Here is a 24178-nt window from a genome sequence, read left to right as displayed (position 1 = left end):
CAGCATTGCCAGTTTAAGTAGCCCTGGAAGCAGAACTGGGATAGCTACGCAATTGCTACTGGGGGTACCTTTACCTTTTTATGGCAGATACAATAGCTCCTGCCTATCAATTGGACTGCAGCATATTTCCCCACAAAAATTACTAGTTACGTGTTTCTCAAATCTGTGCTTTATCTTGAGAGAGGCAATTTATAAAAGGGCAGGTAAGACACTCACTTCACACTCAGAGGTTAATAACTTCACCTTTCTCAGAGAGCTCCTGTTTTGTCACTTGGCATCAACAATGTATACAAAATGGCACTGAATATGCCAGGGATTGAACTCTGGGACTCTCTGCATGCTATGAGATACATAGCACCTTCCCATTTCTGTCCAGAGGACTTAAGGTTTGGGGAGCCAGTGCCCCCACAAGCATTGTTTAATGCGAGTTTCCATAAACTCCAGTCAGCATGGACAACGGTCCGGAATGACAGGAAATGAAATCCAACAAGATCTAGAGAGACTACAAATTCCCTTCCCCTGATATAGAGGGACTATCAGGGATGGACTTGCGAAACATGCAAGCAACCACCAAAACTATTATGTATTTAAAAATTACAAGCTAAGCCGCAAGTCTCTGCAGTGGTGATACCTTTGTGCAGGAATTAAGAACCTGTGAGTCTAGCTTTAGGCCAAACACCTTTGGGTTCATGGAGAGAAGTGTGGAACATGGAATTCTTCCTTTGGTCTGCCAGCGCTCCTGTTCTGCTGACAAGCAGGCACAATATGCACCAGCCCTCCACTAGCTGCCATGCAATACTGCAGCACAAAGCAATTCGGAGAGGGTTTTCCTTTGTCCCTGCCTCTCACTCAGAGTCCCACAGCTTGTGAATCGGGAACAGGCCTTTCATTCTCTTGTTACCTACTTGAGTGTTTCAGCCAGGTAAAGGAACAAGCCCAGACCATATTTTGAACCTGCCACCTTCCCCGCCAAGCACATTTGCCAGAGTGTCCTCTAAGTCTAGCCAGGTTAAACCCAGTTCTTATGATCTGCTAGAAGTTAGCATTCACCTGGCTGGCGCCAGTCCTAAAGAGAAAGTCCGTTTCTCTCTTTTCCCCGCCCCCCCTTTTAAATCCTGAAAGTCCAGTGTCATGGTGCCAGCCCACTCTGGCTCTCCCGCTTCACACCTGACCCGAGCCACGGTCCCTTCGCCGGCGGCGCGAGGTGGAAGTCCACTTTCCCCTCTCCTCCTTCCCCGGCTCACTTCCATACCTCTCCAGTGCCGCGTTTTTGGCCTGGCTGGGCTTATCCCTCCTCATCCCTGCAGCGGACCTTCCCTCCGCTCCCCCATTTCTTTGCCCTGTTCTCCGGGCTTCCTCCCCTCCCCGCCGCGCCATTCCCGGCCGGATCTCCTCAAGATCTCTCCTTCTCCTCTGAATCCCCCCTCCTCGGTTCCGCTCCAGATTTTCCTCCCTGTGCAATGCGTGCGTGTGCACCTCCCCTCGGCCTCCCAGGTGTATCCGTCCCTTCTGGAACCCGCTCCGCTTTTCCGTTCCTGCCTTCTTCCCCAGCTCGGAGTGGAACTGACTGGCCCGCCGCCGCCGCCGCCGCGTGCGCAAAGTAGCAAGCTTCTCCCGCCACCCCCGGGGCATTCTCGCTGGAGGCTCCTGGCTCTGAGGCCCAGCATCTAGCCGAGGGCGCCGGACTAAGGAAGGGGGCTCGCCGCCGCGGAGCGCCTCTGTGCGCCTTCACCTTTCTTTGGCGAGCGAGTCTGCCGGGAGGGGGCGCCCCAGCCAGAGGAGAGCGAACGGTTCCTTTGGCGAAGGGGAATCCGGCGGCAGGCGAGGCAGCCGAAGCCCTCACGCCGCCGAGAGGCACCGGCGGCCGCTGGGACGCTCGAGGGCGCAAGGCGAGGCCCGGCGGCCCGACCTCCTGAGGAGCACCGAGTCCCCCCCCCCCTCACCGCCCGGGGTTGGCGGGGAGCGCGCGTGTGCCTGTTTGTGTGCACCGAGGCGAGGGAAGCGCAGGAGAGGAGAGGAGCGACGAGCAGGCAGACGGAGCCCCCACCCCGCCGCCGCCAGCGCGCGCGCGCGCGCCTGTGTGTGTGTGTGTGTGTGTGTGAGAGAGAGAGAGAGTTCGAGATCGAGAGAGAGAGATCGGGGGTGGGGGTGGCTCTCGCTTCGCTTGCCTCCACCGTCTCCAAAATGCCCGGACTGCTTTCCACGGATGGATATATTTTAAGACTTCCTTTCGCATTGCTAGGCGAGGCGGTTCGCCGGCTGGAGGCGTCCGCCAGTGACATCTCATCGGGGGAAGGAGGGCTTTGATTTGGCCCCTTCTCTGCCTGCCTGCCTCCCTCCTCCTCCTCCTCCTTCTCCCCCTCCCTTCTGCTATTTCGGGAGGGGGCGGCTGCAAACAAAAAAAATTAAACCCCACCAAAAAAAAAAAAAGCCAACAAAAAGGGACGGCGCTTGATTTATAACAGAACGCCCCATCTCTCTCCCCTTGTCCCTGCTCTTTAACTCGCCGTCCCTCCAGGGGCAAAACAATCCGAGATCCGGACGCGTCGTGTTTTGTGTGTGTATGTGTGAGTGTGGGGTGTGTGTGCGCGCGCCCCCCTTTCCACGTTTCTCTGAAATCGACGCCCCAAGGGGGAGCAATCGGAAGAAGATCGAGATCGCGCATCACGCATCCGATCGCCTCGTGTTCCCGAATACCTGAGGGGGCTCAAGCCCTGCCGTCCTGGCGGCGGGATGGATTAGGGATCCCTGAATGGAGGAACCCGACGGGGCTGGATCGCAGAAGGTAAAGACGAGGCTTGTCTTCTCAGGGGATTGCGCGTGGGGTTGGCGTGCTGGTGGCTGGGGGGGGGGGACTGGGCTGGCGAGCCTTGCCTATCTCCACCCCCACCCCCGGTTTCTCATCGATGACCCTTGCTGGCTTCGGACACCTGGCTAAATCGGACTGATGGCGAGGCTTTATTTGAGAGGCGGGAGGTGCTGGTGGCTTTGGCACAGGTTTCATTTTAAATTGGGGTGGTGGTGGTGTGTGAGAGGAAGTAGGAGGTGCAATCTTTTTTTATTATTTGTTTGGAAACCTGAGCTGTCCTCGCCTTGAGATCTGCCCGCTCCCCGGTGGTTTGGGTCTATGTTGGTGGACCTGATGTTTGGTTAGCGTTTCTCACAGACAGGCTTTCTTTGCGCTACAGAGACTTGGACGGGGGAGGGGGGGATGATGCTGACTGGACTACGAGGCTGGGAGGAAGGGACCATTTCCTCCTCTTCTCCTCTCTCTCTCTCCCCCTCCGCATTTTCTCCGGAGATTTTGTGATCGGACAGGCTCTGCAAATGCGGAGGTCCTTTTTCCGCCCACGGATGAGGCGGCCGCTTGTCCTCCGCTGGGTCTGCGTATTGCTCAAGACAAAGCCATCTGCAAAAATAAAATTAAAAAAAAAACACCCCTTCCCTTCCCCTCGTCGCGGTTACTGCGGTATTCCTCCCCCCGCCACACACACACACAACAGCACGCCTTTTGTATATATGTGGCGGGGGTGGAGTTGGGGGGGGGTTTGAGAAAAAGAGCCATTACCCTCCAAATACCGTAATGCACAAAGAGGAGGGAAGGGCTTTTTCTCCAGATCTTGTCTCTGTTCTTATCCTTGCCTCCCCACCCCTCCACTCCGGTCAATTTTGCTGCAGGGTGGGGGGGGAGCCGGAACCAGGACAGGTTCGTGGTAGTAGCTGCCCCTTTGCCGTCCCCTGTAATGTTTTTCCCCTCCTCCAAATTTCCCTGATACGTGTCTTTATGTAACAGACACGCTTTATAGGAGGCGGAGGAGGAGGTGGCGGACACACATACACACACGTGCGCGCGCGCGCATATCCTTTTTCCCACGTACAGTTTCAAGATGGGAGGAGGATGCAGGCGGAATGGTTAATCAGGCGGGGGGGGCGCGCATTGGCTTGCTGCGATGGCTCTTGGGCTTTGCCATCCACCCCCCTCGATGCCCACCCCGCCCCCGCAGCCGACGAGCATCTCGCTCTGGGGGCGGGCTGATGTGCCCCTTACTTCACCTCAGGCCAGGCCCTTCTGGAAGCAGCCCACCTTCGGGGCGGCTGGTGGGTCCCCTGAGCCGGGAATTTGTCTGGGAGTCCGATTCTGTGGCACCGGGGGCCCTGATCTCATTCTGCTCCCTCTAGTCAGGATGTTCTCTGAATCAATGGGCACCTTGTATAATGTCTCCCCGATTCCCATTGACCCATGTGAAGGAAAGAGCCGGCAGAGAATTTGGGGAGGGAGATAATCGAGAAGAAATGTACCTGATATTCTTAAATTACTGCATCCACAATCATATAACATCCCCCCCCCCCTCAACCATTCTCCACAAGTGTTGGTTATTCACATCTTTCCCTGCCAATATCTTTCTGGTCTAAGGCTGCCTCCTATTTCAGAAGGACAGGAGATTCTTTTAAAGTAGCATTATTTCCCAAAACCAGTATGGTGGAAAAAGCAGAATGGTTAGATTGATGATTGCTGCAAACCCAGTTAGATTTCAAATTCTTCCGAAGGTGGAGGGAGGTGAACAGGTCCAGGCTTATTATGATAGGATGCTGGGAGCTCTTCCCTCAGTTGGGAAATAAACAGGCTGGGGAAAGATTTGTTTATTTATTTATTTATTTACCATTGGGAAATAAGATGGATCGAGAAGGGGCTCTCTCTCTGTGTGTGTAGACACACAACGATTAGCAAAAGGCGAGTGAGAAGAGATTGACAGATACAGACGTGGAAAGGGGGGGATGGGGGGAAGAGATGAAGGATGAACAGATGGATGGATGAAGGGGGAATGGATGATCAGATAAAGAACCTGTTAGTAATCGCTCCATCCTCCTCTCTTTTCTGCCTCTCCCCAAATTTATTGTCCATAAGGCCCTCCCTCCCGGACCAATTTCCTGTGGTTGCTTTCTGCTTTCAGCAGTGATTGAATGGTATATTCCCCCCCCCCCCCCGGTGAATGTCTCTTCACAGTGCTGTCTCTCTTGGCAAAGGTGAGTCAAACGAGGAGCTGTAAAACATCTTTGGGGAGAACAGAATATGAGGGTTGTGTTGAAAAAGGAAGGAATTGCCAGCAGGAGACAGAAGTTGGCCTGGCTTGATGAAACCCTCTCATTTTGGCACTTGGAGAGGAAGAAAGGCAAGGTTGTTCAGCGCACTGCTAAAGGTTTTAATTCTGCTCTGATTTTCCAACACCCCCCCTTTTTTTTTGGCCTGGGGAAGAGCCATAGTTCAGTGGTAGAGCATCTGCCTTGCATGCAGAAGGCCTCTGGTTCAGTCTGTGGCATTTCCAGGTAGGAGAAACCCCAGAGAACTCCTGCCAGCCAGTGTAGACAGTACTGAGCAGGATGAACCCCCCCCCCCCATGGTCTGTCTTGGTCCTCCGTTTCCAGTCCTGCTCCTCATCTTTAATCATCTCTTCACAAAACAAGGAAATCATTGCTTGGACCAATAGAGGGTACTTGGAAGTCTCCACCTGCAAGTCTCCAGTTTGAGAGTGTCTCACAACATACTGTATATCAAATATCCATGCAGCTGAACTCCTGAGAATATTGGTAAAGAGATGCACCAGTTCACTGCTGTTTGAGCATTCCTAGGGTAGTTAGAGGCAATGCAGTTCAGGAGATGCTTTAGAAGCTTTCAGAACATTTGTGTAGCAAAACAACAAACAAACAAACAAACAAACCCAGGGGAAAACAAAGAAAGACAAACACCCCTTCTAAAACCCTTCTGGAACAAGAATGATCATGGGCTAGGCTTCACTGGTTGGATGACATCTGTCTGTCTCGAAAGACATATTGAGAAAAATTGTGGAATGTTCGTTTGGGTTTGGGAGATTTGGAATCCAGAACACCTGGGCTCCTTTTGAATTTCCTAACAGGCAGGCTGTTGCTATTGCCAATCTTTAATTGCAAACATCAGATGCGCTGGGGTTTAAGTGTACCTGAGAGTTGTGACTCCTAACCTGGAAGTTCTTCCCTCTAGTGTGATTCGATTGGCTGTATGGAGTCCCTGTGGGGTGAGGGAAAGTTACTACATGTTTCATAAGATCCAGAGCTTCACCCTGTATTATTGAAAACAGGTTAAACCCTGAGCTCTATGATGTTGTATGTGGGGTGGGGCGTGTTTTTGGAACAAAGGCTTGGGAAGTATTTTGCAAGCGTTGCTCAGAAAGTCCCAAACACTGAGTGAGCATCAAGAGGAAAACTATATTAATGGGTACCACTCATTGCAGGTTCAGAGGCAGCATGCTCTGAAAACTAGGAGCTGGAGTGTCCTCCTTGCAGTTATTATGGGACACAGGAAGCTGGAGTAGGTGGGCCTTTGGTCTGATGCAGCAGGGCTCTCTTCTTATGTTCTTGTGGGAATGAGACCTTCATTCTAGGTGCCCCCCAAATAGTAACAGGGTTTGGTTTTTTACCTCCCCCTTTGGATGTTAGGCTGCTGAGTTGCTTTTCTTTACCCGTGTCTTGCTTGCATTGGCCTGATTTAAGAAAGTGATGGGACAGAGAGGTAGGATCATATTATTTTTGTTATTTATTTAATTTCTAACTGCCCTTCACCACAGGGCAAATTACAGTATGAAAACACAAAAATACACATCATAGTAATACAAACATGCATACCATAATAACAAACAACACACACCCAATTTAAAAGGGCATAATAGTTTAATTAGCCAAAGGCCTAGGAGAAGAGGAATATTTTTGCCTGACATCTCAAGATTTGTAATGAAAGTGCCAGGCAAGCCTCCCTAGGAAGAACATTCCACACTGCAGAAAAAGCTCATTCTCATGTTACCACCTTCTGGGCCTCTCATGGAGGGGGTACACAAAGAAGGGCCTCAGATGATGATCACAGGGTCCGGGGTGGTTCATATGGGGAGGGGTGGTCCTTGAGGTATTGCGGTCCTGAGCTGATGACTTGTCCTATATACCTGGAGACCTTTTGTTTTTTGTTGTTTTTTTTATAAGATATTTATTGAAATTTTCAAAATATTACAAAATAAAAAGAAAAAATAAGAAAAATACAAAATAAAAATAGTTAAAAATAACTCAATCTTTCCATTACTTATTTTTCATTAGCTTATTTCCCGGACCTCCTCACGCCTCCCTTTTTTGTATTCCAGTTCGGTTTGTTGGTTCAGCAAATCCTTCCCCTCTTTGTTTATCCAAGTCTTTAATCTTAAAGTATTGTAACATTAAATTTTTACCTGTTAGTAATCCATTTTTCATATTCCCTTATAGTATTACAGCTAGAAACCACTTACTTTCTATCCAACATCATTCTAACATTCATTAATTTTACAATATTTCTGTAAATAGGCTTTAAATTTCTTCCAATCTTCTTCCACCGACTCTTCTCGCTGGTCTCGGATTCTGCCAGTCATTTCCGCCAGTTCCATATAGTCCATCACCTTCATCTGCCATTCTTCCAGAGTGGGTAGATCTTGTGTCTTCCAATACTTTGCAATGAGTATTCTTGCTGCTGTTGTTATACCTGGAGACCTTTTGGGGCAGGAATGCCAATCTGAATTGGGATGGGTAGTTCCAGCCATGAATTCCATGCCATGGGCCGGCCGTTATTCATGTTCAGTGACTCTGATAAACTAGAGGGGCAAAATTTTAGGTTGGGCCTCATTATGTCAGAAAATATCTGTAATTGATATAAAATTGGTCATATTTCCTTTCCTTCTTTCCCCCTCTACTCAGGATGTATATTCCTTGAGATCAAAGATGGTCTCTTGCTGTGATAATATGGCACCAATTGGAAAGATAATCTAGGTGCAACTGAAATAATCCTAGCCCTTTTCATATCTGCAAACTCATTGAAAGCAGCCGATAAACATCCTAGTATGATGAGAGGAAGGGAGATTGTTTATACCTTTACAGTGTTTTTGGGAGCACATCCCTGGTTTTTGGAAGCCCCATGTATTTATCAGCTGCCTATAAAGCACACAGTACTTTTTACCCACCAGAAAACTAATGGAGGAAGATGAGTGAATCTCTTTTGTCCTGTAATATGCGCAAGCATATGCCCACCCTCCTTACAAACCACAGAGTGTCGTGCATGACTTTAATTCCTGCATTTGCCATGGCTTAATTGTACCCCAAGTACTGCAGCTACTTTTGAAGGTGCTTTGCTGGGCATAGGCCCCATTCTGCCAAATGAGTCCAGGGGGCTGTGTGTAAAGGGCCCTAAATGCAGGATTCTGTTGTTTGCATGGAGGATGGGGATATATGGGCCCATATTATAAATTTTCAAATTCAGCTAGGATGTATCCTGCATCTAGTGGATAATACGTGCTATGTGCTTTGGAGACAAACAATAAATACATGAAAAATGATATTTTTAGATAGACTCTTTCCAGTGATAAGCATCCAACTTAGCATCCAGAGGCCAGGAAGATTTCATTTCCCCCCTTGAATATTGTAACACTGGAGGGTGTTTCCATGGATGCTGTTTATTTCCCCTGGAGGTGTACAGTTTCTTTTTGGAATTGAAAATAGTGTTTGGATTGTGGAAAACAAGTCCTTTCCAAAGCCCCTATTTGCTAACTCCCATCTGGAAAGCAGCAGATACTTTCACTTTTAGTAATATGGTCCAAAAATGGATTCCCCCAAGATTTCCTTTGTTCTAGTAGGGAGGAGTTCCATAACCCAAGTATATGAAGGAGGGTGGGGGTGAGAAAAATGCAGGCCTGAAGTAAGTGTCCTCTTCCATCTGACACATGGGTCCATTTTGCCCTCTTCCTGCTTCTGAAAACCATGCCTCCCTTTTCATTGCAGCTGTGGAGTGTGCTGTATGTGGTAGGTACAAGCATAGTTCGTTTTTGTAGCTCGGTGCAAATGGACCCTGGCCCCAGTTTGGTGTGAGTTGGCTTCCCTTTTCAGGAGCCAATACAGCTGGGTCCCCCCGGCCGATATAAATCAGCATTGCCTCTCTTAAATGAATGGAAACTGTGCTGATGAACGCCAGCTGGAGGTGTGTAGCCTTTTGCCAAGCACCTTTGTGCTGCAGCCCCTGTGACAGGGCCTTCGCTTACGTGAGCCTGTGGCATTTGCCCGGAGCCAGTATCCTGTTATTTTTAAAGAAGGCCATCTTCTGAAACTGACATCGCAGCACAAAAATGCCTCTGAGCAGGGAGCTCTTCAACCAAATCTAAATCAGCATCTCCCTGCATAGGCACAACCTTCCCTGAGAAACCTCACCAGCTCCTATAAGCCCAGGGGGTTGTGTGTGTGTGTCTGTGTGTCCGTCCAGAGCGACTGATGTGACAAGAAGAATTCCCTTCCATGCCTGATCATGTGGGATGCAGATTCCTACAGAGATGTCAGCCATTTGCAAGCCACCAAGTGTTTCCTTTGAGTTAAGGAGTTTGACTTTCCAAGAGAACAGAGACAGCAGCCTGGCATCTGATGGCTTGTTGTGCAGACAGACCATGGGATGCAGGCAGGGGAGGGGTAGGGAGCAATTATTTAAATAATAATAAAGTATTTTCTCTTCCTCCGTTCCTACAATGTGTGGGTGGCTTTTTCTTAGATTGTATATAGAAGAGGTTTTTATTTTAATGATTATTATTTAGCTGGGGAGCGTGTGGGCGTCTGCAGCCAATTTCTGAAGCTGCGCTACCTGTCTCGTGTTCAGCATGGGGGGGATATTTCCCCCGAGGGCCTTCTGCAGTGGCACTGAATATATTAGTGACTGCTCACACGCATGCCTACATGATTGTGTGTGAGCGCACGCACACACAAAAATGTGCAACTCCACCCATGTTCTCTTCAGCATGCATGTGCTTGTGTACATGTCCTCCATCACTCACGTGTATACACTGTCTCTTTTGTCATGCACTTTCCTGTGATCAGCACAGCAGAGGAGTCTTTCCTTTTTCCCCGTGTCAGCAAGTGCTTGGGGATTAGAATAATATGCTGGGGATGATTAAGGGATGGCAATCTGCTTGGAGGTGATGCAGACAAATGGGAGGGAGGGGATAGCCTCATCCTCCTCTCCTCCCCTGTCCTGTCTGTTATCACCAGACAGTATCTAAGACCAACCTATCCATAGCCAGATCATCTGTTCTCATAGTCTTCATTTTTAGTCTTCTCTCGTAGTTTTCAACCATTTCGGTAGTGGGCTCCAAACTCCCCTTCCTTGGTTCCACACCCCAGATCTTTCAGCAGGACTGGTGTTGTCTTCTGGCACCCTCGGGCAGCTGCTGGAGAAGTCCCATGCCCTGGCAGGGCCCACCATGGACCTTTGTTGTTAGGTGGTGGGTTGACATAGCAGCCGGCACAGCGATTTCTTCAAGTAGCTCTTTATTATGGTAAGCTGGAATAGAACTAACTGCGAACAGCTCAGCCGGCCTGTATTTATAGGCAGCCGGCTGTCAACATTGTAACCACAACAGCCCCAGAGTTCCCGCCTAAAATAACTGCCGCGGACCTGAGTGAAAACTATCTACAGACCTGAGTGAAAACTATATACAGTATCCCCCTGTTGGCCCAGGGTGAAACTACACTACATAACATTTGTACTCCACAAAAACAATAACAACTCCAATCCTTTTTATTTTTGTTTTTTGTAGGCTTGAGTCAACTATTTTAATTTCCTGCAATGTACCAGTGTAACACCACGTCGGGGGCATTGTGGGAAATTTAAATGGAAGCAGCTGCCGGCAATGCTGTTCAGAGTATTGTGGGGGTAGTTCTTGACCATGACTGCCTGCCCTGGTGGAGCAGAACTGCAGCAAAAGTCTTCTGGAAGGAGAAGTGGTGGTGAGGTAATGGTGCCACCCGTGAGCTGTTTCTCACCCATGGCCCCCTCAGACCAGGAGGGGGCCTTCTCAAAGACACTCATAAATGCCTACCTGAACCTTAAGATGCTCTTTCGATCTCTAGTCTGGGTGCCCCCACCAAGTTAAATGGAGGAGGGCTGTCAGGGAGCAATAGCCCCCTAGCTATGGAATATTCTCCTCAGAGAGGCTCACCTGGTACCTTCTTTATGGTGAAAAATACATTTTTATTCACCCAAGGATTTTCGTTGCATTTTGAATCTGAACTGTTTCGTGCTGGCCCTATTGCAATGAAAGTTTTTTTTAACCCGTCTTTTGTTTTGTAATGTTTATTTTAATTCTTATATATTGTTTTTTTAACATTGATTTGTAAGTCACTCAGCGAATATTTATTGACGGGCTGCTATATAAATGCAACAAATAAATGAAAAACAGGGAGAGGGGGAGAGAGAGTCTGTTACCTTCCTACAACAATGCATTTCACTGTGTCAGGTACCACTAAAGATATTTATGGCTGGCCATGGAAAGGATAGTGGTTAAGTTAGATCTTCCACTTCACTGCTTGACACATTGGTTAGGCTCTACATTCAAATGAATAAGGCTTCTGTAGTACTTTCTATCCCATATTTACACTTTTTATCATAGCAATGATATTCACACATAAGTACAAGGAGCATGAGAGAGTTTCAATATGTGCTTTTGGTGTCAGTTTCCCTTTTGGCAAACCCAATCTGCCAATACCTATGTATCTTTGCATCTCTTCAGGCAAGCAAGAGGTTAACTTCCTGCAAAAGGATGATTAGTTAAGGTTGTTATTGCTCTAAGAAGAAGAAGAAAAGAATTATACTATTGCTTATTTGCATGTGTTGATTATCATGCATGCAAATGTGAAATTGCTTCTCGCCTAGCAGTGATATTGAGTTTAAAAATGCACCTGGTTCAGCTGAGTCAAAACTGGCCTGGTGGAGGCCCCTAATGATGACTGAGCTGTAGGATATGGGTGAAACCTATTTAGAGTGGAATTATAAATTCAGTCCTTCCTGCTTGCTTTGGGATCTCCATGAAAAAGAAGGGGAGAGGGAATAGTGATGGATGCCCTGGAGTTGTAGAAATGGTTTGATGCAGTCGTTCAAAGGAGAAGAAGAGGCAGAATAGAGGGATATGGTACCTATGGTCATTGCTGATCCAAGATGATCCTAGGGAGTGTTGTGCTACAAGTAGCCTTGGAGGATGCTTGGAGATGGTCTCAAAAGTTGCTATCTGTCACAAGCTGTTTCTAGACTGTAGGACAGTATGGTGAAGCTGCCTTCCTTGTTGTAGGAAGCACTGCAGCCAGTTGGCCCACTGACATACCAAAGAAATGGAGCATAATAGAAGAGATACTTAAATATAAGGCCAATGAAAAATTACGGTAAGCCTACCAAACTTGTGACTTTCATGGTATGGTCTGAAGGCAGATGAGGCTCCCATCTTGCTGAAGCTAAGCAAGCCTGGGTCTAGCCTGTACTTAGGTGGGAGATCACCAAGGAGCTACATGTATACCACCTTGGAGGAAGAAACGAGGGATATAAAGTGTTAGGAAATCAATACAATGTGAATGTGATAATGAACATGAGACACCTGGATCAGACCAAAGGCCTCCTGGTCTAGCTTTCCCTCCTGTGGGAAATTAGAATTATCTTTTTGTCTCATCTATTTAGCAGATTTATACACCACTTTGGGAGGAAATCTCTTGCCACAGTATTGTCCCAACAACACATTTACACTAAGTCACATAGAACCACATTTGCCATGTTATTGCCCATTCACTCGTTTTGGAGAGAGACATTTGGAGCTAATCACATCCTAAATGATCTGGTTTCATCAGTAAACATGGCCACCTCGCACCTAACTTCAGAACGTTTAGGAACAAGATGAAATGCACCAGCTCCAATACAGATCCTTGGGGGGCTCTTATTTCTTACACTATTCCACAGTGGGAAATAACAATCTATTCCTACCTTCTGCTTCCTGTTCTTTACTCAGTTGCCAATTCCTAAGAGGACTTCTCTTATTCCACAACTACAGTGGTACCTCGGTTTACGAACTTAATCTATTCTGGAAGTCTGTTCTTAAACCAAAGCCGTTCTTAAACTGAGCCACGCTTTCCCTAATGAGGAATCCCGCCACTGGTGCCCTTCCACCATTTAGCTTCCATTCGTAGACCAAGGTAAAGTTCGCCAACTGGAACACTACTTCCAGTTTTGCAGAGTTCGAATTCCGAATAGTTCGTAAACAGCGCTGTTCTTAAACCAAGGTACCACTGCACTAAGTTTGGACACTGGATCAGTCCTGTCTTATGAACCTCTTACATCACCTCACCATGTGGCACAAAATTGCAATAAGCTGATGTATTACGTGAAGAAGAATTAGTTGTCCATCAAATTTACTGGGTAACCCCAAGCATGAGACAGTCATGAGGAATAAACATAGTATATATAACACAAAGTTGACTTGGTAGGATTGCAGTATTATATAAGTGAACAATATAAGTACCGGTAATTGTCTTAAAAGAGCTTTCCTTTAAGAACCGAACGCTTTAAATTTCAAATTGTCTGTTCTACCTCGGCTTGCAGATTAATCCTATGCATGTTTACTCTCTTAAATCACTGGGTAATGGTTGAGGGCAGGGAGGAAAAGAGAGTTGGGCCACGCTGCTCACCTTTTCTAACAGATAGGAAAGCAGAGTGAGGAGCTGGCATCAACTTAGGTTTTTTTCTGAGTGATAGGAAGCCACTCCAGTTTGTTCACAGTCACTCAGCAGCCAATTTCTCCTTGCCACTCGTTCCCTTGGCTTGAGTGAGACTTAAGACTTTTTGCCCTGGAGCTGAAGTAAGGGGGGGACCAGGCCAGCTGAGCCTAGCTGAGTCCAGCTCTGTTGCAGCTTGTAGCCACACAATGAAAGGGGGACGTGACAGTCCAGCTCATGGGTAGGCAAACTAAGGCCCGGGGGCCGGATCCGGCCCAATTGCTTTCTAAATCTGGCCTGCAGACGGTCCAGGAATCAGCGTGTTTTTACATGAGTAGAATGTGTCCTTTTATTTTAAATGCATCTCTGGGTTATTTGTGGGTCATAGGAATTCATTCATTCCCCCCCCCCAAAAAATATAGTCCGGCCCCTTAAGGTCTGAGGGACAGTGGACCGGCCCCCTGCTGAAAAAGTTTGCTGACCCCTGGTCCAGCTCATTTACACCTGGAGCTGCATGCTCAGCAGCACTGACACTGACAGCAGCTCAATCACTCGTGGGTGGATATGGGAGAGAGAGAGAGAGAGAGAGAGAGTGAGTGTGTGCAAAAACTCACTGTCTGTCTGAGACTGGTGGCTCACCTCGCCTAATGGTAGGGCTGGATCTGAACTCAAAGAGCCCAACAAAGATGGTGGCAACAGGATTAGCTTTTTCAGAAGCCATGCTGATTTTTCTCCAGCATGACTATATGCTTAATAATTTTTCCTTTATTAATGATTTCTACCAGGAGAAGGCATTGAGCTAACTGGCCTATAATTTCAGAGACTCACACTTTTCCTTTACTTCTCACTAGCCCCACTACCTACCCAAGTCCCCCTGTTACACTGACTTTACAGCCATAGAAAGTGCAAGGTCAGCCTTGTCATTAGGCAGAGTGAATGGCTGCCTCAGGTGATGGACACAGGTGGAGTTGGGGGGTGGCACAACATATTTGTGAATGTGGTGTGGCCTTCCCTGCACCTTATAAGTTGGTCTGCTGCCCTGAGGTACAGTGGAAGATGTTATCTCATTGTCAGTGAGATTCCACTGCCAGTCTAGTTGACTTCTGTATGTAGAATAGGGGAGGCCATCTTGCCCTTTGCCTCAGGCAGCTAAGTGTCTTGGTATAGGCCTGAGACAGTGAGATCACATTCCCAACTCTTTGCCGTTGTTCCACAATCTGCCTTGGGATGACACAATCTTTGGAGCTCAAATGGGCTCATATCATGGTTAAGGGATTGTCTTTCAACATATTGCTCTTTTTTTTTCCAGTGTCTTATGGTGAGTAATGGAAAAGAGACTTACTATACCCTGAGATGTCCCTTAGCTGAGGAAAGAGGGCTCCCTGCAGAGTGAGGGGTCCTGTTTCCCTCGTACCCTAGCAGCAGGCAGGAATATTTTTCGGTATTTACATTTTTCTTTCAGCTCTCTTGCTTTCCCCAGGCTTGGGATAGCTCAGCTGAGCAGACATGCATGGCACTTTAGCAAAGGACCTGTTCTGCTGCCAAAGAAATGTTTGGGGACAGTAGCCACATACTTCTAGCCAGTACACAGTGGCAGTGCTAGTACTGAGAGGTCACTGTGGCAGCCATGGACCTTACTCAGGCTGGCTTCAGCTGGACAAACTGCACAACGTGGCCAGTAGTTCCACTCTTCAGAACAGAGGTGGGAAACCCATGGCCCACCAGACCTTGTTGAACTCCAGCTCCCATCAGCCCCAGCTAGCATGACCAGTAGTGCGGGATGATGGTTGTTGAAGTACTGCTTTTAGATGTGCCTTGAACATCTAAAGTCTGGGCATATGAAGGCAACTTTCCATCTTTCAATGAAGACTCCCTTATAGCAATAAGATACTGTACATTCCAGAATTCTTCCTCTGTATCTCTGGCCCTTTTTTAGATGAAGGGAAGATATATTTCCGAATCTGTATTTTTTTAAATGAGTGAGCTTTTAAGAACTCTTCATGAATAGGGACTGAAAGTAAAATAAAAATAAAAAATAGGAATACACAGGGTTTTAGGGAAAAGGAACCAATATCTTGATCCTCCCACTGCGCCCCAAATTGGCATCTTATAAAAATGTTTAGTATCTTATTTGCAGGTAAAGTGGTAAGTGGATGTGTAACCTTCTACCTTGTGAAGGTTGTGTGCTGGTAATCTTATTAACCAACCATGTTTTTAAACAGTCGTTTGATAGCCATAGGAATTGCAGGCAAGCAGAAGAGCAAGGCTGGTTGGTGGAGGAGGAATGGAGCACTCTGTCCCTCTTCTGCATGCAGGATAGAAACCATGCAGGCAGTGAGAGGATGGAAGCCCCCTCCTGCTTGCACAGCCCAGTCATACAGTGGGCCGTTGCAGGAGAGATGGAGCTCTATCCCTCCTTTGCCAGCCCACAGCAGGCTAAAAGCGTTTCTTTGCAGGCCAGTAACTTCTGGACTTACTCACAAGGCTGCAGTTAACAGCCTCTATTTATGCCATGGAGGTGGTGGGAAGGCACGTTCCTCCATAGCAGCGGGAAGGGAGATAAAAAGTGCACAGAGCAATAAATGCAACTTTTGCTTTTGCACTGTAGGGTAAATTCCAGCCATGCAAAAGTTAGAGGTTTCCACACATACCTTCCATCTCACACAGTATTTTTATCCAGGCAAGCACCAGGCATTATCTCAGTTAAAGGAAACCTGTCAGCCAGGCAAAAGCAGTCAAGGAGGGCACAGAGCAGGACCAGTGAAGGATGTGGCCTGGGGATGGTGTATGTGTCTGTATGGAGAGGCCTTCAGGGCTGCAAATGTCCCCCAGCCCTCAAGTTCCCCCCTCCTGAATTAGGCCAACCCATTCCTTTGTTTTAGGGAAGACTCTACTGCTTTTATTCCCCCCCTTCTTTCAAGCAGCACATATGGTCATTGCCACACTGTGTTATCATCACAACTCTGCGAGTTAAGTTAGACTGAGGAGAGGGGGCAGGCCAGGTGATTTTGACGTCTGAGTGAGGATTTGAACCTGGGTCTCCTTGTTCCTAGTCCAGCACTCTAACCACTACACCACACCACATCCCTAGTTCACTGCATCAACCTCAGCTCAGAGAAGTGACTTAATTTATTTTTATTTTTAAAAAAATTGCTTTGAGTCAAAGCTCTGCCCCCAAAAGAGCTCTGCCTAGCTCAGAATCTTATATCCAGCACTCTGGTCATTAGTTAGCTCAAGAAACATGTTCTTCTGGTTTAGGCTATCTCTGTATTTTAATATACAAATGAGTGTGACTAGAGAACAAAAGTTGCCAGTATAAATTCCTCCAAGGCAGATAGATGCCCATCAGGATTCCATGGGTTCCTTTGTATAAATACCTGCCCCAATCACACAGCATGACAGTGGCATCTTAGTAGCGATGCTGACAACTGTAAAGCCAATCTGATAGCTAATTATTGAAAAACACAAACAATAGCTTCTCATTTACCTTTCCCCCCCTTGTTCTCTTCACCCTCTCCACCTAACTTTTCCACCTTCCTTCCAATCCATCCCTTTCTCTTCCTCAGCAATCTTCCCATCCATAGCTCCCACCCGCTTCTCTGCAAAGGCTGCGGCTAATTGATAGGATAACTGGGCGCAGACGTGATTATGGCGATAATTGGTTGGAGCCAAGCTGGGGAGAAGAGCTCCAGTTTAATTTGGTCAGGGGCTCAGAGCGTTTGGTGGGGAGGAAGTGTCCTAATTGAGTTTCTGACAAAGCAGCACATTCCCTTCCTGCTGCTGGGGGCGGGAAGACAAGGATGAGCACACTTGTTGTGTGATGTACACCAACTTTCTTTTGTCCTAGAAGGGTGTAAGTTGGAGCAAGAACAACAGAGCTGGAAACTCAGCTCTTTACCACTTTGATACCTTGTGATGCAACTGTAGGTTTGTTTGTTTGTTTGCAGGGTTTGCCAATATTTTGCTCCTCAGATTGTGCTGGACTCTGGCTCCCATCAGCGAATAGGAGGATGGGAGCCGTAGCACAAAACAAGTCTGGAAGGCCTAACCTATGGCTTAACAGTTTACAGCTGGCACCATTAGTTGCCAGTCTATAAAGAAGAGAGCCACTATTTTCCTGCAGGCCTACCTTTGAGAAACGGGGCTGGGGGATCGACCTGCCATCCTGAAAATGGCCTGTCCATGAAGCCACTTGCTGTATGGGGAGCTTGCCCCCCACAGTACTCCCATGCCACATGGCATCATGGATCGTAAGACCCAGGAGCCTTGGCTTCCTTGCCCATTGCCCCTCAGTGCTGGCCCGTCAGTGAACAGAGCCTTGCCTCCCGATCACCAGGACTGCAGGTGACACATACACATTTCACTCCACTCGCACATGTGAGGCTGAGAGGGTCATTGACTGAAAACTGTAAAGCCAAGCTGTAAACATTGACTAAGTGCTCCCAGGACCGGTCCCTGCAGGAGCCATGTGGATTAATGAGCATTAATTAGCTCCTGCTTGCCTGTCACCAGGGGATCCCAACTCACCTTGCAGACAGGGCTGAATGTGCTCAGAGAGGCAGAGCGGAAAAGAGAACCTTTCAGCCGAGGCTCTGAGTTCTTTGCTTTCCTAGCCCCTCTCCACCCCCCACTGCTAACCTCCCACAGAGTGGCCTTGGCTTTCAGGACTTCTTAACTCCCTTGCCCCAGCTGCTATCTGTGGTTAGGAATTTGCTCCAGAGCAATAGGTTCTGTTTCAAGCATACTATTTGATCTACTCTTAATTACAGTAGCTACCTAGCTTCAACTTGGACTTTTCACTAATTTTGTTGTACAGCAAGCTTCTGATCATGGCAAGATTGCTGGGAACATACTAAGTGCTAAACATATTTCTGCAGTTGGTTTCTCCTAACTCCACTATGTTGGGCTGTGACCAAAGAATAATCTCTAATGCAAACTACCTCAAATGGGTGAGCACTGCAAGAAATCACAGGCTGCTTTGGCAAGTAATGCTCTCTTTTTTTCATTAGTATGATATTTAGAAGAGGAGGAGAAGGAAATAGGACCTTAAGTCAGCATGTGCTCCTTTGCATGCAGGTCCCAGGTTCAATCATTGGCATCTGAATAGACGCATCAAGAAGCTCCTGATATGCAAGCCCTGGGGAGCTGCTGCTTCTACTCAAGAGTGGAGAAGGTTGGTCTAGGGCAAGTTTCCTGCTTGGCAGGGGGTTGGACTCGATGGCCCTTGTGGTCTCTTCCAACTCTATGATTCTATGATTCTAAGTGTTGGGAACCTTGGACCCTCCAAATGCTGCTGAGCAACAGCTCCCATCAGTCCCACCAGCAACCATAGCCCAAGGCTGTGGATGATGGGAGCTGTAGTTCAGCAACACATAGAGGGCCAAAGTTTCCCCACACCTGGGATGGTGAATAAATCATCCATCTTGCTATGTCCAGCTCCCTGTTTTGAATGAGAGTTTTCAGTCTTGAGGCATGGTCTTAAACTACAGAAGGATGCCATACCTTTTCTGATAGAGAAAGTTTTTGGTCTTTGTCATCCTAGCCTTTTGTCTTCAAACAAGACTTGCAAACGTAACTCTGGTTGCATATGTATGTTTGTGTGGGAGCAGCATTTTGTGACTAGAGTAAAGTCCTTACCAAAAAGACACAGTGAACTAATGTCCTCCATATCTGAAGTTTAAAGGTAAAGGTAAAGGGACCCCTGACCATTAGGTCCAGTCGTGACCGACTCTGGGGCTGCGGCGCTCATTTCACTTTATTGGCCGAGGGAGCCGGCGCACACACATGTGGCCAGCATGACTAAGCCGCTTTTGGCAAACCAGAGCAGCGCACAGAAACGGCGTTTACCTTCCCGCTGGAGCGGTACCTATTTATCTACTTGCACTTTGACGTGCTTTCGAACTGCTAGATTGGCAAGAGCAGGGACTGAGCAACGGGAGCTCACCCTGTCACGAGGATTTGAACCGCCAACCTTCTGATCAGCAGGCCCTAGGCTCTGTGGTTTAACCCACAGTGCCACCCGCGTCCCTGAAGTTTGCAAACATATAAATGGTGAGGTGAGCCTTGAGGAAGCAATGGTGCTAGCAGTGTAAGAGCTTCAACCTTCCACATGTGTTCCTCTGACTCCTCCCAGCAACAGGGGAAAGGAATGGAAAGCCATGTGCTTGCAGGACTGCATGCTCCCATAGAGTCAAGCCAGTCTAAGACATTGCTCTCACACCACTTCGTCCCATCTCAGTCCTGTGCCAAGATGTGCTGCCTCTTTCCATTTCTTCTCCTAAGTGGTTTGCCAGTTGAGCTGACCCTGAGAAAGGGTGCCTTTGGGCACACAACAGAAGCTGGGGTTTGAGCAAGCCAATGTTGTTGTTTCCCTGGTGTAAGGTGCAGATCTTGCAGTGAATATCAGTTTTCTCATCCTTGGGTTAACCTTTCCAGAGATGGACACTTTCCAAGGCTTGGGTTTTGCAAACTGATTTAGCCTGTTGGGCCACAGTGCCAGACTCTTTGGCTGTATCTGTCACAAAAGGCTGGAACTCTGCAGATGTGCAGCTATTTTCCAGCTTGCTTGGACTTTGGCTGGATATCAGAGAGGGCAATTCTGGGAAGAGTCTGTTGCAATGCGTTCCTGACTTTCAATGGGATCCTTTCACTCTTAATAAGTTCACCCCCTTACTGTCAATAATATCATTCACTGCCGAGGCACAAGCAGAAGCAGAGAGGTCATCTCTTCCAGCCCACTCCCCAGTGAAATAATATTTCAGGGAAGTGATATTCCACAGCGATAGGAAAGTCTGAGGGCTAATTTGGACGAAGAACATATTTAATTGGGGCATAGATGACAGTTACAGCTAAATTCTTCTTAATGAAAAGGCAAGGGGGGGGAGTTTTCACTTTTCTCTTGCTTAGCAAAGAGTTGTGATCTGCTACCACACATCCCCATAATCTCTCAGAAAAGAAGCCTCCTCTTTAAGCTGGCTGTGTATAGATAAAAAAACCCTCGATCTGCTGGCTTAAACCCCCCTTTGGTGCTTTGGAAAGCACCATAGCTCACAGGTGGAGTATCTGCTTTGCATGCAAAAGATCTCTGTTCAGTCCTCAGCACCTCCAGGTAGGGCTTGGGAGGAAAACTTTCCTGGAATGCCATTACCATACAATGTTGGCAGTACAGAGCTAGATGCACCAATGGTATGACTCTGCATAAGGCAGTTTCCTATGTTCCTTTGTAAGTTGAGATAAAGGAACGGGTATCGGCAAAAGCATAGCGTGTGTGGGGCTATTGGCCTGGATGCAAAAAAAGTTAGGGATACCACTGCAACTGCCATCCCAGCCGGAGGTGCTCCCCATCCCGCATGCCTCGCCTGAGCAGCATGCCAAGCAGCAGCTGGGAGAGGGCGAGCTCTTACATCCCTCGGCCGTGCAACATCCCCAACCAGTGGGAGACGCAGGTACACAGCAAGCCTTGTGGTGGAGCCCCAGCCCAAGGAGGTGCACACGCAGGTCCTGCTGCTCTTCCACAGCTCCATCCGGCAGTTAGGGGGGGCAGAATACTTTCCTTGCCCTGGGTGCTGGCATCCCATGCTATGCTACTGGGTCTCAGGAACAGGTTTGTACAGGGGAGAAACAGCTGTGGGTTGTAGCTTGGAGGCAGCCCCCAGGCTGCTGAGTGAAAGCAGCTGGGTTAGTTAAATCTTCCCAGTCTGTTGATGGTTGGAGCGCGTTACGCTTTGCTGTGGTTTACTTTCTCACATATACCAACAATCCACAAACAATTACTTTTAAATTAAATTATACCCTGCTGTTGCCCCACGGCAAAGGAGTTGCTCAAAGCAGCTTACAAATGCAAACATAATATTTCGGCCAGACTCGTGATACTTTAGCCATGCATTGTTTGGGCAGCTTGTGCAAGATGCTGGGTAGGTAATGGCAGAGCTTTCACACACACTTGTGATGCCCGGTGGATGATGTAAGGCTCATGGCTTCCTCCTTCCTAGCTGGACTGCCAACCCATCCTCCCCAAGCATGCAGGGCAGCTTTAAATGAAAGTGTCTCCTTCTGTCCACTGCAGAGCTTTCAAACAGTATTGACCTTCTGTTCCACTTTATTGGCACTTCACTCCTGCTCTTTGGGGGCCAGGCGCTATGCAGGTTAAAGAAGCAACTGCCTCTGGCCCCAAGTCAGCTGGATTATAAAAGAAGGAAGGGGAATGATTTTTGTGCATGGTTACGGCCAGAGCGTGGAACAGAATCACAGATCATTAAAATATGCTGTATGTTCTATGAAGTTTACAAGCAATGCTCTACAACGTGTACCAATGGGCTCTTGGGTCATTTATAGCTACCAGTTGCCCGCCTCAATCCCCAACTGGTTTTCGATGAATCAGAGCACCCAACAACCATTGCCTTTTCATTCTGACACAAAGCAGTGAGCAGGAAGTGCATCTCTGGCAAAAGTCATGGTTGGAAAGCCAGTGGCAACAAAGGAAATTCTCATACGTTCTGTGTCATGAAATTCCTGATAAAAGGGCCTTCGTTAGATTGTGCGCGGCTTCAGCAGAGACCTGCTATTTTTATTTTTGTTTTAAAAAGGGTTGGTGGAGTAGGAGGTTTGGTGGTACATAAATCATAAATGACCCTAACTCTCCCCCAAGTGAAAACGCTCCGATAGTTACAACAAGCCAGCGCTTGCAGCTTTCCACTACGGAGAGATGTAAACAAGGTTTGTAGTTAGGCTTGTCAATCAGTCTGTAGTTGTCTTTACTTGAGCATAAAAAAGGACATTTGTCACAAAGCTAGGAATGCTGTGTGTGTGTGTGTGTGTGAGAGAGAGAGAGAGAGAGAGAGAGAATGAGAGAATGAATAACACTATCTCTGCCCCTTTTCATCATGTACCCCATAGGCCAGAGTTACAAATCATGTGACTGTGCATTAATGTAGAGCGACACAGAACTGGAAAACAACCTACTGCTGTTGGCAATTGGTACAGCAGCTCCTGAAGCTAGCTAGCGGGCAAAGAGTTTGAATCTTACCATTGACCTAAATATGCCAGGGCAGTTGTGGTTACAGTGCCTTCAGATATGATGGCACCATTCACTAATTAGAGTCTCCTCAACAAGCAACAAAGGAACAAGAACCCAAAGCTCTGGATGTTTCCCCATTGCAACCCCCACCCCCCCAATAATGAATTCGTTATTTAAAAGCAAGAAAGCAACCCTCATTATCATATCTAGAAAATTACCCCCGCTCCCCTGAACCGGCAATTTGCCTGCCATGCGGCTCCGCTCCGACTTGCCCATTAATTACAGGGATGAAAAATCATTTAGAAGCCAGGAAAGGAAACTAATTGGATCTTCCCCCCAGTAAGAATTAATGAGAGGCAGAGAAGATATAACAAGGTGGGATCCAGAATCCATAGTCATTGGAGAGGTTCAAGGTCTGGTTTACCCTGGATTCTTGCCTCCCTCCCATCCTTTTTTTGTGTGCTTCCTCTCTTACCAGACTTTGGGCTATAATTTCCCTGCCCTTATAGTTCTAACAATGATTCCCCCTCCTTCTGTCCTGTGATCTTTACTAGCTGGGTCTCTCTCTCCTGCGCATTCACCATTTAGCTACACCTGACACAAGTGTGGTTCTAGTTGTGTTCTCTCTGGAAAACAGTGGAGTGTTTAGGAACCTCAGAAACATCTCTGGAAGCCGTTTTATGTAGGAGTCTGGGCTCCTGGTTTAACCCCCCCCCCCCATGCTAGGAGGAGGGAGTCTGCTCCAGTGGGGTGGAGTGCCGCGCTGTCAGAGTCTCGTGTCTTAATTGTATGCACGTGCGGCTAATCCTGCTCCTCACCCTGCTGAGATGACGCCTTGCATGTAAGGGTCTGCTTGCTCTGGGTATCTGGGTCTGTCATTTGTCTGCACTCTCACTACCAGAAGGAAATGGCTCCAGAGAGCCAGGTTATTCCCATTGTCTTCTCAGGGGCTTTGTTAGCCTCGTCCCCACACAAAAAGCCAGTGTAGCATGATGGGTAAAATGCCTGAATGGTGAACTGGCAGGCCCCCCAGTTCAAATCTCACCCCTGCTATTAACTCGGCAGGGTGCTCTTAGGCAAGCCATTCTCTCTCTCCTGCTCCTGTCAGCCCCGTCTGCAGTAAGTGGATAACTATACTGACCTGCCTTATAGGGCTGGTGCAAGATAATGCTCTCCAAAGTCCTTTGAACATTTGAAAGTGCTATATAAAGCATGTGAAGCACTGTTATTACTATAGGCTAGGCTGGAGATGCATCATCAGACCTCAGAGCAAAGCAACCTTCATGAGAATGTGACCGGGTGGCATCGGATAACATTTGCTGCTTTGGAGCCCTGAGACCAAGGCATCACTATGAAAAGGCTGTGGTTCTGGGCCATGCTGCCCATGGATCTGTGAGCAGGTTTTTCTTTTAGATCAGCCTTCCCCAACATGGCGCCCTCCACTTGTTTTCAAACTACTGCTTCCATCATCCCCAGATGGCAGGGCCATTGGCCATGATGGCTAGGAGTTGTGGGAGTTCTCAAAATTATATTGGAGAAAGTTGGGCAAGTGTGTTTTGGATCTAAGCAACTCCGAAGCAGCTCAGTTACAATTGGAGGTGCAGTGCCGTG

At 47.7% G+C, this 24178-nt stretch overlaps 1 protein-coding gene across 5 annotated transcripts in view; it reads left to right on the top strand.

Moving 5' to 3' along the window:
* The first annotated feature begins 1574 nt into the window (after positions 1–1574).
* ADGRL1 (adhesion G protein-coupled receptor L1) overlaps positions 1575–24178 on the top strand; it is a 135546-nt gene continuing 112942 nt past the window's right edge. For 3 of the 5 annotated variants that reach the window (XM_080996011.1, XM_080996010.1, XM_080996013.1), the window contains exon 1: positions 1577–2785. The gene's annotated coding sequence lies outside the window, so the exon portion shown is untranslated. Of the gene's footprint in view, positions 2786–24178 lie in introns of all 5 variants that reach the window. The other 2 variants (XM_080996012.1, XM_080996009.1) reach the window with 2 other exon arrangements.

Source organism: Podarcis pityusensis (genome assembly GCF_964106645.2).
Source record: "Podarcis pityusensis genome assembly, chromosome: 2".
NCBI lineage: Eukaryota > Metazoa > Chordata > Lepidosauria > Squamata > Lacertidae > Podarcis > Podarcis pityusensis.
Note: the sequence above shows the minus strand (reverse complement) of the source record. Positions and strands in the feature narration are given on the sequence as shown.